Source organism: Eptesicus fuscus, chromosome 23, assembly GCF_027574615.1.
Source record: "Eptesicus fuscus isolate TK198812 chromosome 23, DD_ASM_mEF_20220401, whole genome shotgun sequence".
Classification (NCBI taxonomy): domain Eukaryota; kingdom Metazoa; phylum Chordata; class Mammalia; order Chiroptera; family Vespertilionidae; genus Eptesicus; species Eptesicus fuscus.
Genome location: NC_072495.1, coordinates 2373345 through 2382583, shown reverse-complemented (window position 1 = coordinate 2382583; position 9239 = coordinate 2373345). Strand labels below are relative to the sequence as shown.

The following is a 9239-nucleotide window of genomic DNA, read 5'->3' as shown; positions in this document are numbered from 1 at the left end:
GCCAAGCTAGAGTCCTGCAAATACAGTGTGTTCGCCCCTCCCCGCACCTCCCCCCCGCCGTGAGTACATGTGCTGCTATCCTGAGCAGAACAGTTTCATCACCTCCGTTTCACCTGTACAAACTCTACCTTCCTTAATGGTCCAGCTCTAATATTGTGTCTTGCATGAAGCCTTCACTCATTCATTATAATTGATAGATGATTTCAATAAAATTTTATAAAAATTAAAGCAAATTGTTCTTCATGGAGAGTGCATAAATTTGCATTCTTTGCATCAATGTATGAGAGTGATTCTTTCCCCCACACCTTTGCTAACAGAGTGGATTTTAAATTGATCAGATTAAAAAATTTAATTCAGTAGTTAATGATGTTGTCTCAGTGTAATTAAGCTTTTATTAGTCTTACTTTTAGTATTAGTAGCATTTTAAAAATGCTTAATGGCCATTTATATTTTCCTTCCTTTTAAATGTATTTTTATTGATTTCAGAGAGGAAGGGAGAGGGAGAGATCAAAACATCAATGATGAGAGAGAATCATTGATCAGTTGACTCCTGAACACCCACTACTGGGGACTGAGCCCGCAAACTGGGCATGTGCCCTTGACCAGAATAGAACCGGGGACCCTCCAGTCTGCAGGCTGACACTCTATCCACTGAGCCAAACCAGCTAGGGTTATATTTTCTTTTTTGTGTGAACTGTTTTGTGTGTGTTTTTGTTTGTTTGTTTGTTTGTTGTTGTTTTGGTCTATCCTTGGGCCATTTTTAAACTGTACTCTTGATCTTTTTCCTCACTGATTTGTAGTAACTTTTTAAAAATATGTTTTTATTTGTTTTTTATAGAGAGAAAGGGTAGAGAGAGGGAGAAACATTGATGTGGAAACATCGATAGGCTGCCTCCTGCACACCCCCTACTGGGGGTCAAGCCTGCAGCCCTGGTGTGTGCCCCGTGGGGCAATCCAACGGGCAGCCTGTCAGTACCTGGGATGATGTTCAACTAACGAGCCACACTGGCTGGGGCTGCGGGACATGTTACGTGTAACAGATCATTCCTGTGCCTGCGATATGAGTTGCATATATTTTCTCCCAGCTTATTGTTCGTCTTTTTCTTCTTTGCTTATAATAGTTTTTGCCATAAAGAATTTTTTAAGTTAATATAGTTAATTTTATTAATATTTTTCTTCTATGGCATCTAGGTTTATATGTTATATAAAAATGGCTTTTCCTATTTTAAATTTATTTAAGAAAATCTCTCCAATATTTTTCCTTCTGCTTCCTTTTAAAATTAGCTACCATCTTGATCATTGTAAGACAAATTCAATATTATACTCTAATAGTGACAACATTTATACCTCCCATTATTACATATATTTTTTGGTCCACTAACTCCATTGTGTTAAAAATGAGAGTTAGAAGAATAAAAATCAATTTGAATTCATGAACAGTATTTTCAAACAAAATATAAATGATCCAGCATTTAAACAAAAACATACCAAAAATTTAGTTCTGCACATGAGGTCCTTTTTGGAAATGTTTACAAGCTCATATTTGTACCTAAAAATAGAGTTTGAAAAGGTCTTACAATCTCTTACATCAGAAATTCACAGTATATAGTGGTAGCAATGTATACCCCTTTACTTTTTTTTCTAAAAAGATACTTTTATTGATTTCAGAGAGAAAGGGAGAGGGAGGAGAGAGAAAGAAACATTAATGGCGAGAGTTGCCCCTTTATTTTCAAAACTATGCATACTCATTTGGTATTACTGTTAAAAGTACATTGTATCATTAAGTGCTAATTTTAAACTCTGATAATAGAACTTGGGTGCTTTAGAATGGAAGAAAAGAATATTTAAAAAGCATTTGTGTTAGCTTTTTTTTTTTTTTCCCTTGTAAATATATTGGGCTACTCTTCTGGGACTTGAGGAAAATGATAGAATTCTAATAAGAAACTGATTTAAAGATCATTTACACTCTACTATATACCTCTTAGAGGAGTAATGCTGCTATATGGCCCTAGACAGTTTGGCTCAGTGGCTAGAGCATCGGCCTGCCTACTGAGAGATCCTGGTTCCATTCCGGTCAAGGGCACATGCCCGGGTTGCAGGCTCGATCTCCAGTAGGGGGCATGCAGGAGGCAGCTGGTCAATGATTCTCTCTCATCATTGATGTTTCTATTTCTCTCTCCCTCTCCCTTCCTCTCTGAAATCAATAAAAACAAAACAAAAATAATAAAAAATAGAAAGAAATGATTCTATATGATCTCTCATATTTCAAACTTTTAATTCCCTTAAGGTCTTTCTATCTATCACAAACTTTAAGAAGCATGTTTTGAATTGAGATGCCAAAGGCAGTATAGAAAACTTCAATAGGGAAAAGAAATGAAAGTTTTTGATCTTAAAGACTGGCCCAGTCCTGAATGAGCAAACTGGATGGGCTTAGTCCTCCTTATCTGAGGAATACCGTGATTTAAGTGCCCTCTCCTTGAATGTGTTCTCATGTGAGTTCACATCCTATTTCCCAGTGTAAAAAGAAGATGCATTTGCAGGAAGCATTCATGACTCCAGTTCTTTCTCTATACATGTCATCCACTTTGGTAGTGCTTAAAATAAAGTACTCAGATAGAAGGTAAGTTGAAACAGACAACAAGCAATATAATACAAAAATGTTATGAGTAAAGTGTGTTACTCAGATGCTTCTAAAATACATTTCTCCCTTTATTTTGAAGGCCACAGTATAGGCAACTTGGCTAATGGAACCAGTCTTTTCCTTTGATCATCAATAGGGTTATCTCTTCGGGAAACTAAGTCCCAGCTCAGAGGACAGTTTCAGATGAGACTGACATGAAAGAGAGTAGTATTGTTTAATCATTTGATCCCTGAGAAAGATCTTTCTTCTCTTTAAATTAATTAATAATTCTTCAGCTGAAACCATAAGCAGTTCTATCATGTCTTGCAGATTGGGATGGGAGAGGATTTATTTGATCTTTTCTTTTTGCTCAGGGCAGTGTACAGAATCTGATTTTATGTGTCAGCTACAGCCAGTCCTGGGTGACAGACTTTTAGTCAAATGAGAATAAAAAAATTAATGTAATGTGAGTGCATTTATTGAATCTCCTGAGGTTGGGAAGATGTGTGGTGAGTAGCCTGGAATATAGTAGATGCTCAATAAATGCTCGTAATTATCTAATATAATGGATGGATGAATGGCAAGCATTGACAATGTCCTGGACTAGCTTCAGAACTGCTTTCCATTTTCTCTGTGTATGTCGACCTACATTGGAGAGGGATAGAAGGGATTGTGACAGTTACCTGGCCATGGGCTGTCCAACAGGTAACCAAGAGCCCCAGGCGGCTATTGAGCACTTGAAACCTGTCTGGTCTGAACTGAGATGTACAGCAAATGTGAAATACACACTGGAGTTTGGAGATTTAGTATTAAAAAGATATGCAAAAGAATCTCACTAATAATATTTATATTGATTACATGTTGAATAATAACATTTTTGATATATTGGGGTTAAATAAGATCCTATCTAATAAAAGGGTAATATGCAAATTAACCATCACTCTGTCACAAAGATGGCAGCACCCATAGCCACAAGATGGCAGCGCCCAATCCTCTCAGCCCTGCCGGAGTCCCCCAGTCCTGGCAGGGGGCGGGGGGCGGTCACTGAGAGCGGGCAGCGTGAGCAGCCTGGCGGAATGCTTGCTTCATTGCCGCGGTGACAAGGCAAGCATTCCACCCCGGCCGCGGAGGGCCTCTGGGCAGTGGGCACAGGCCGCGGATGGGCCTCTGGGCCACGAAGAGCCTCTGGGGAGCGGGTGCGGAGTGGCCAGGCCCTACAGAGAGTTACTGGTGCACAGATTTGTGCTCAGGGCTACTAGTATATTAATATTTCACCTGTTTCCTCTTTCTTCTTACATACATTTATTTATTTATTTATTTATTTAAGAGAGTGGAAGGGAGGGGGAGAGATAGAAAGAAACCAATGGGTTGCCTCCCCAATGCAGCCCTAGGGGATCGAGCCTGCAACCAAGGTACATGCTCTTGACCAGAATCAAACCTGAGACCCTTAAGTCCCCAGCCTATGCTTTAGGCACTGAGCCAAACTGGCTAGGGCTGTTTCCTCTTACTTTTTAAATGTGACTAGTAGAAAATCTAAAATTACCTATGTGGCTCATATTTTTATTGAATGGTGCTGTTCTAGACTTTACAGACAATCCAGGCAATGAAACATTTCTGCTTTTAAGGGGCAAATTGTTTACAGGCTATCTAAAAATGTGACATTTACCTCTTACCTGAATGGCGCGAGGGCCTGAGGGAGGTGGGTAGGGAAGGCCTGTGGGCTCTGGAATGCCTCTTCCTCCAAACCTCAGACAAACAGGATTGCATCTCAAGCGGGGTCTGGCCTCCCTGCGGCCTCTGTCACTCACCGCAGACATAGGAGGGGCCAGGCGTGAGTCCCTTGAGAAGGCAGGGCTGGATTCTGTTCATCCTAGAGCTTCCCTGGGTTCTGCTCAGTAGCCCCAACACCATAAGGACACTTCCCATCTTTTTGGACCTCAAGATTTCCCTGAAAGCTCTAAGGGGAATGTGAGGCTCAACCCCACAGGAACTTTTCCAGGGACAGGACTTGCCTGGACAGCCTGTCCATCTGAGTGCTGGGCTCCGGTCCACAGGCCCATGGCAAGCCCAGCAGTGGTTACCTGAGCACCTGGGAGAAGGGGGTCTCCCTCATCCAGTAGGGTGTAGGCTTAGGGATCCCTGTCTGCCTCCACTTCCCATGGATCCCCTGTTCTCGCCTCTGTTCCCCCCAGAGGCCTGCTTTGGTGCTGGTGGCTGTTTATTTTCTCAGCCATGAGATTTATTATTTATTTATTTATTTATTTATTTATTTATTTACTAGGGGCCTGGTGCACAAAATTTGTGCATGGGTAGGGTTCCTAGGCCTGGCCGGCGATCAGGTCCTATCTGTGGGGTGACCAATGGGGCAATCAGGGGGCCCCCGCTGGCACCCGCCTTGGCTGGCCTGGGGCCTGCCGGCTGGGGGAAGCTCCTGCATTGAGCATCTGTCCCCTGGTGGTCAGTGTGCATCATAGCAACCGGTCATTCCATTGTTCAGTAGATTTGCATATTAGGCTTTTATTATATAGGATTTATTTATTTATTAATATATTTTTATTGATTTCAGAGAGGAAGGGAGAGGGAAAGAGAGATAGAAACATCAATGATGAGAGAGAACCATTGATTGGCTGCCTCCTGCAGGCCCCACACTGGGAATTGAGCCCACAACCCAGGAATTGAACTGTGACCTGGTTCATAGGTCCATGCTCAACCAGTGAGCTACCCCGGCTGGGCCAATGGAGCTTTTTAAAAAATTAAATGTATTGGGGTGACATTGGTCAACATGAATACAGAGGTTTCAGGTGTGGGTTTCTGTTACAAAATCTGTGTATAGCACTGTGTGCCCATCACCCAAAGTCAAATCTCCTGTCATATATTAGGACCCCCTTCTCCCCTGACCTCCCTTCCCTCTGGCAACCACCACACTCAGCCAGGAAGCTTTGTTTCCCAGCATCGCTGAAAGGGGAAGGGGAAGGGGAAGTAAAACTCCCCTGCAGTCCTCAGGTCCTGGCCCTTCCCATAGCTATCTAGTTTTCACCCTCCATCTCTCACTTCTTAGGTTCCTCCTGCGTGGGCAGTGCTGGGCTGTGGAATCGAGTCCTAGAGAAAGCAGGACCCAGAGAGGGAGTGAGGAGTGGGCTGCCTCCTCCCCTGCACGTAGGCAGAGGCAGGGCCTGGGAAATAGCCTTAGCTTGGGGGAGACCGGGGAGCTGAGTCCAGAGTGGATGAAAAAAGGGGAAGGGAAAGGACCCAGAGGACGACTATCCCCTCCCCTCCCCTCCCTTCTCTTCCCTCCTCCGATACTGTGAGCACTCTGAAATGCTTAAGGCCCGTGGTCGGCAAACTGTGGCTCGCAAGCCACATGCGGCTCTTTGGCCTCTTGAGTGTGGCTCTTCCACAAAATACCACGGCCTGGGCGAGTCTATTTTGAAGAAGTGGCGTTAGAAGAAGTTTAAGTTGAAAAAATTTGGCTCTCCAAAGAAATTTCAATCGTTGAACTGTTGATATTTGGCTCTGTTGACTAATGAGTTTGCCGACCACTGCTTAAGGCTAAATTCTGAGAAAACGTTTGCAGTGCCCTGGGTCAAAGGTAACTGTCTCCCAAAGACGTGTTTCCTGGCCCTGCTCCCAAAGAGACATTTAACAATCTTTCCATTGCACCATCCGAGCAGAAGTTAATCCCCACCCCTGATGAGGCTGAATTCCCATCTCCGAGGCTGAATGCAAATCTGTGCTCTTCCTCTGCGTTGGCTCAGAGAAGAGGGTGAGCAGGTACATCCTCAATAGCCCCTCAGCCTTTAGGGTCTTGGGAGACAGGAGTCTGAGCCTCCTCAGTTTCTCTCTAGTGCTGTGGGGGATGACTGGACGGGACCATGGCTAAGGACTAAGGTGCAACTTCTGGAGCCTGCATTTTCCCTCTCTGTGGCTACCTCTCGGTGGCCTGCTCTCCATCTTCAGCTCTTACCATGATGAACTTAAAACAAAAATCACATTTCAGACTTCAGGACAAAGCATTCTGACTTTATTTAGATGCCTACTTGCTAAGATCTCATTTTAAAGTTATTTCCCACTTCTTTCTCCTTCCTCTCACTCTTCTCCTCTGTTTACCATTTTTACCAGGTCATCCATATGGGACACAGAGCTCCCACTTCCTGCAGCACTGTAGTTTGGGGCCTAATTGATTCTGGTAATTAATTTGTTTTACCTGCTGGATCAGATGAAAATTCTACCCAGGCGCCCAAGGATTAGCACTTGGCTTTCTAACACCTCCTCTAATTATCTAATAGCATGGGTTGTGAGGACTCAGTGTCTATTAAAACACTTTTGCTATTAGCAGTAGTGATTGGAATTGTGATGACAACTAGATTTCAACAAATTAGAGCTTAAAAATGGGGAGATGGAAGAGAAGTGGCTTCTTTTAATTTCCTTGAGTTTAACACCAATAATTAGAGCAATTTTTGGAGATGCGAGCCAAAGTTAGCCCGGCTGTGCTGTAGATGATCAACTTCATTTTAGCAAATTGACTCAAGGGAAATAAATGTGACAGATTAGAAAAAGACAAACAGGAAAACAAATATTGGGAGGGAGGGAAATGAAAAGAAAGGCTGGAAAGGGAATGGGAGACAAAAACCCCTAGCATAATTATACTCGTACAGTGGCCTGGTGCACAAAGTTCGTGCACATTAAAAGGGAATTAATTAGAGGAAATATTTCAATATTGCTATTTGCCTTTTATCTATAATAGAAGTGTCAGAGATGAAAGAAAATTAGTAAAATGTATATGAAAATCTCCCTCCTGTCAGAGTCTGGGGCGCACCGCGGGACTTAGAGTCATGTCCCCACCCACCCGCATGCGCCTCGAAATCGCGCGAGACCCAGACCCAGACCCAGCTGGCCCCACTCCCGTCAAGCTCCGCTGGGCAGGGGGTGCAGCCTCAGGGCCCCCATCAAGCCCTGCTGGGCAGGGGACACAGCCTCAGGTCCCCTGGCCTGACACCGAGCGGGGGATGCAGCCTCAGGTCCCACGACACACACCAGGCAGGGGTGTTGCCTGAGGTCCCTGGCCTGGCACCAGGGTAGGAGGTGTGCCTTGAGGTCCCCCGTCAAGCCCTGTTGGGCAGGGGGTGCAGCCTGAGGTCCCCTGTCAAGCCCTGCTGCATGGGGGGCGCAGCCTGAAGTCTCGCAGCCCAGTGCTGGGGTGGGGGCATGGCCTGAGGTGCCCCGGCCCGGGCTGGGGTGGGGGGCACGCCTTGAGGTCCTCTGTCAAGCCCACCAGGCAGGGGGCACACCTTGAGTTCCCCCATCAAGCCCCACTGGGCGGGGAGCACAGCCTGAGGTCCCCTGGCCCAGCCCGGCACCACACAGCCTCAGGTCCCTGCTGATCGCTCGATACAGGAACCCTGCCTCCACTATGGGTGCAGCCATCTTGTGTTATGGGAACCCAGCCTCTGCTATACGTGCCACCATCTTGTGATGGCATTACAGTGTGAGCGTCAATTTGCATATCACCTCTTCATTATATAGGATGTGTGTATGGGGGAGGGAGGGAAAGTTGAAAGGGGTAAGTCTAGCAGAAATAGCAAGCCCAGCGAATGGAGTGAGGAGAAGATAATGAAAATTTGATAGGAGGTGAAGACTGGCATTAAGAGTAGCTCTGGACAGATTTACACAGACCATATTACCTGACTGATGCAGGTATAACTTACCTCACACCAGCCTCTATAACTGAGGTAAAGAATATTATGATCATCATTTTATTTATCTACCTCAACAATCTAGCCATCAATTTAAGTTGGGTCTATCAGACGTGGACTCTCTTCTCACTTCTCCTTCGCTTTCATTTTTCTAAATATTTATTTTTTAAAAATACATTTTTATTGATTTCAGAGAGGAAAGGAGAGGGAGAGAGAAACATCAATGATGAGAGAGAATCAGCTGCCTCCTGCATGCCCCCTACTAGGGATCGAGCCCACAACCTGGGCATGTGCCCTGACCAGAATCAAACCATGAGCTCCTGGTTCATAGGCCAATGCTCATCTACTGAGTCACACTCTGCAGGGCCATTTTTTCTAAATTTTTAAAACTCAGACCTGAATGCCAAAGTGAGTGCCTTATCCCTATTGCTTTGGGCCTTTAAAGTGCTTTCTGTTCTCTAAAGCGGAGTTGTCCGGGGACAGAGACTTGTCTTTTTAGCTTTCTTTAAAAACAGCTGGGAGCAAACAGCTCCTGCAGTTGGAGGGGCAGAAATTAAGGTGGGGAATTTTGGTAGGAGCAAGAACCTGGTCCCCTCTGCTCTCCCGGGTCCGGAAGGCCGAATTCAGCACCGCGGACAGCTCCCCGCCACGCCCCGAGCCCGCACCCGCCCCTCCGCTGCTGGCAGCCTCGCCATTGGCTCTCCTGGCTCCCTCTCCAAGCTGCCAATTCTCCTACTCTCAGACCCAACCTACCCAGGAGCTAGTCTTCTCGCCTCCAGCGCCAGGGGTAGCCCAGGACGGGGAGAGCCTGGAGATCCGAGCCTCGAGGGGTGGTTGTCGGCTCCCGGCCAGGCGTGCAGAGCCGCTGCCTGCTCCCTGCACCCCCTCCTGGGCCTTCTTTCTGTGTCGGGGGGGCTCGGATCAAG

At 45.6% G+C, this 9239-nt stretch overlaps 1 long non-coding RNA gene across 1 annotated transcript; it reads left to right on the top strand.

Moving 5' to 3' along the window:
• The first annotated feature begins 3745 nt into the window (after window positions 1-3745).
• Window positions 3746-6878, top strand: LOC114228864 (uncharacterized). The gene is made up of 4 exons (XR_003614976.2): window positions 3746-3816; window positions 3948-4032; window positions 6292-6391; window positions 6740-6878. It is a non-coding gene; the product is annotated as an uncharacterized LOC114228864 (long non-coding RNA).
• Window positions 6879-9239: the final 2361 nt, after the last annotated feature.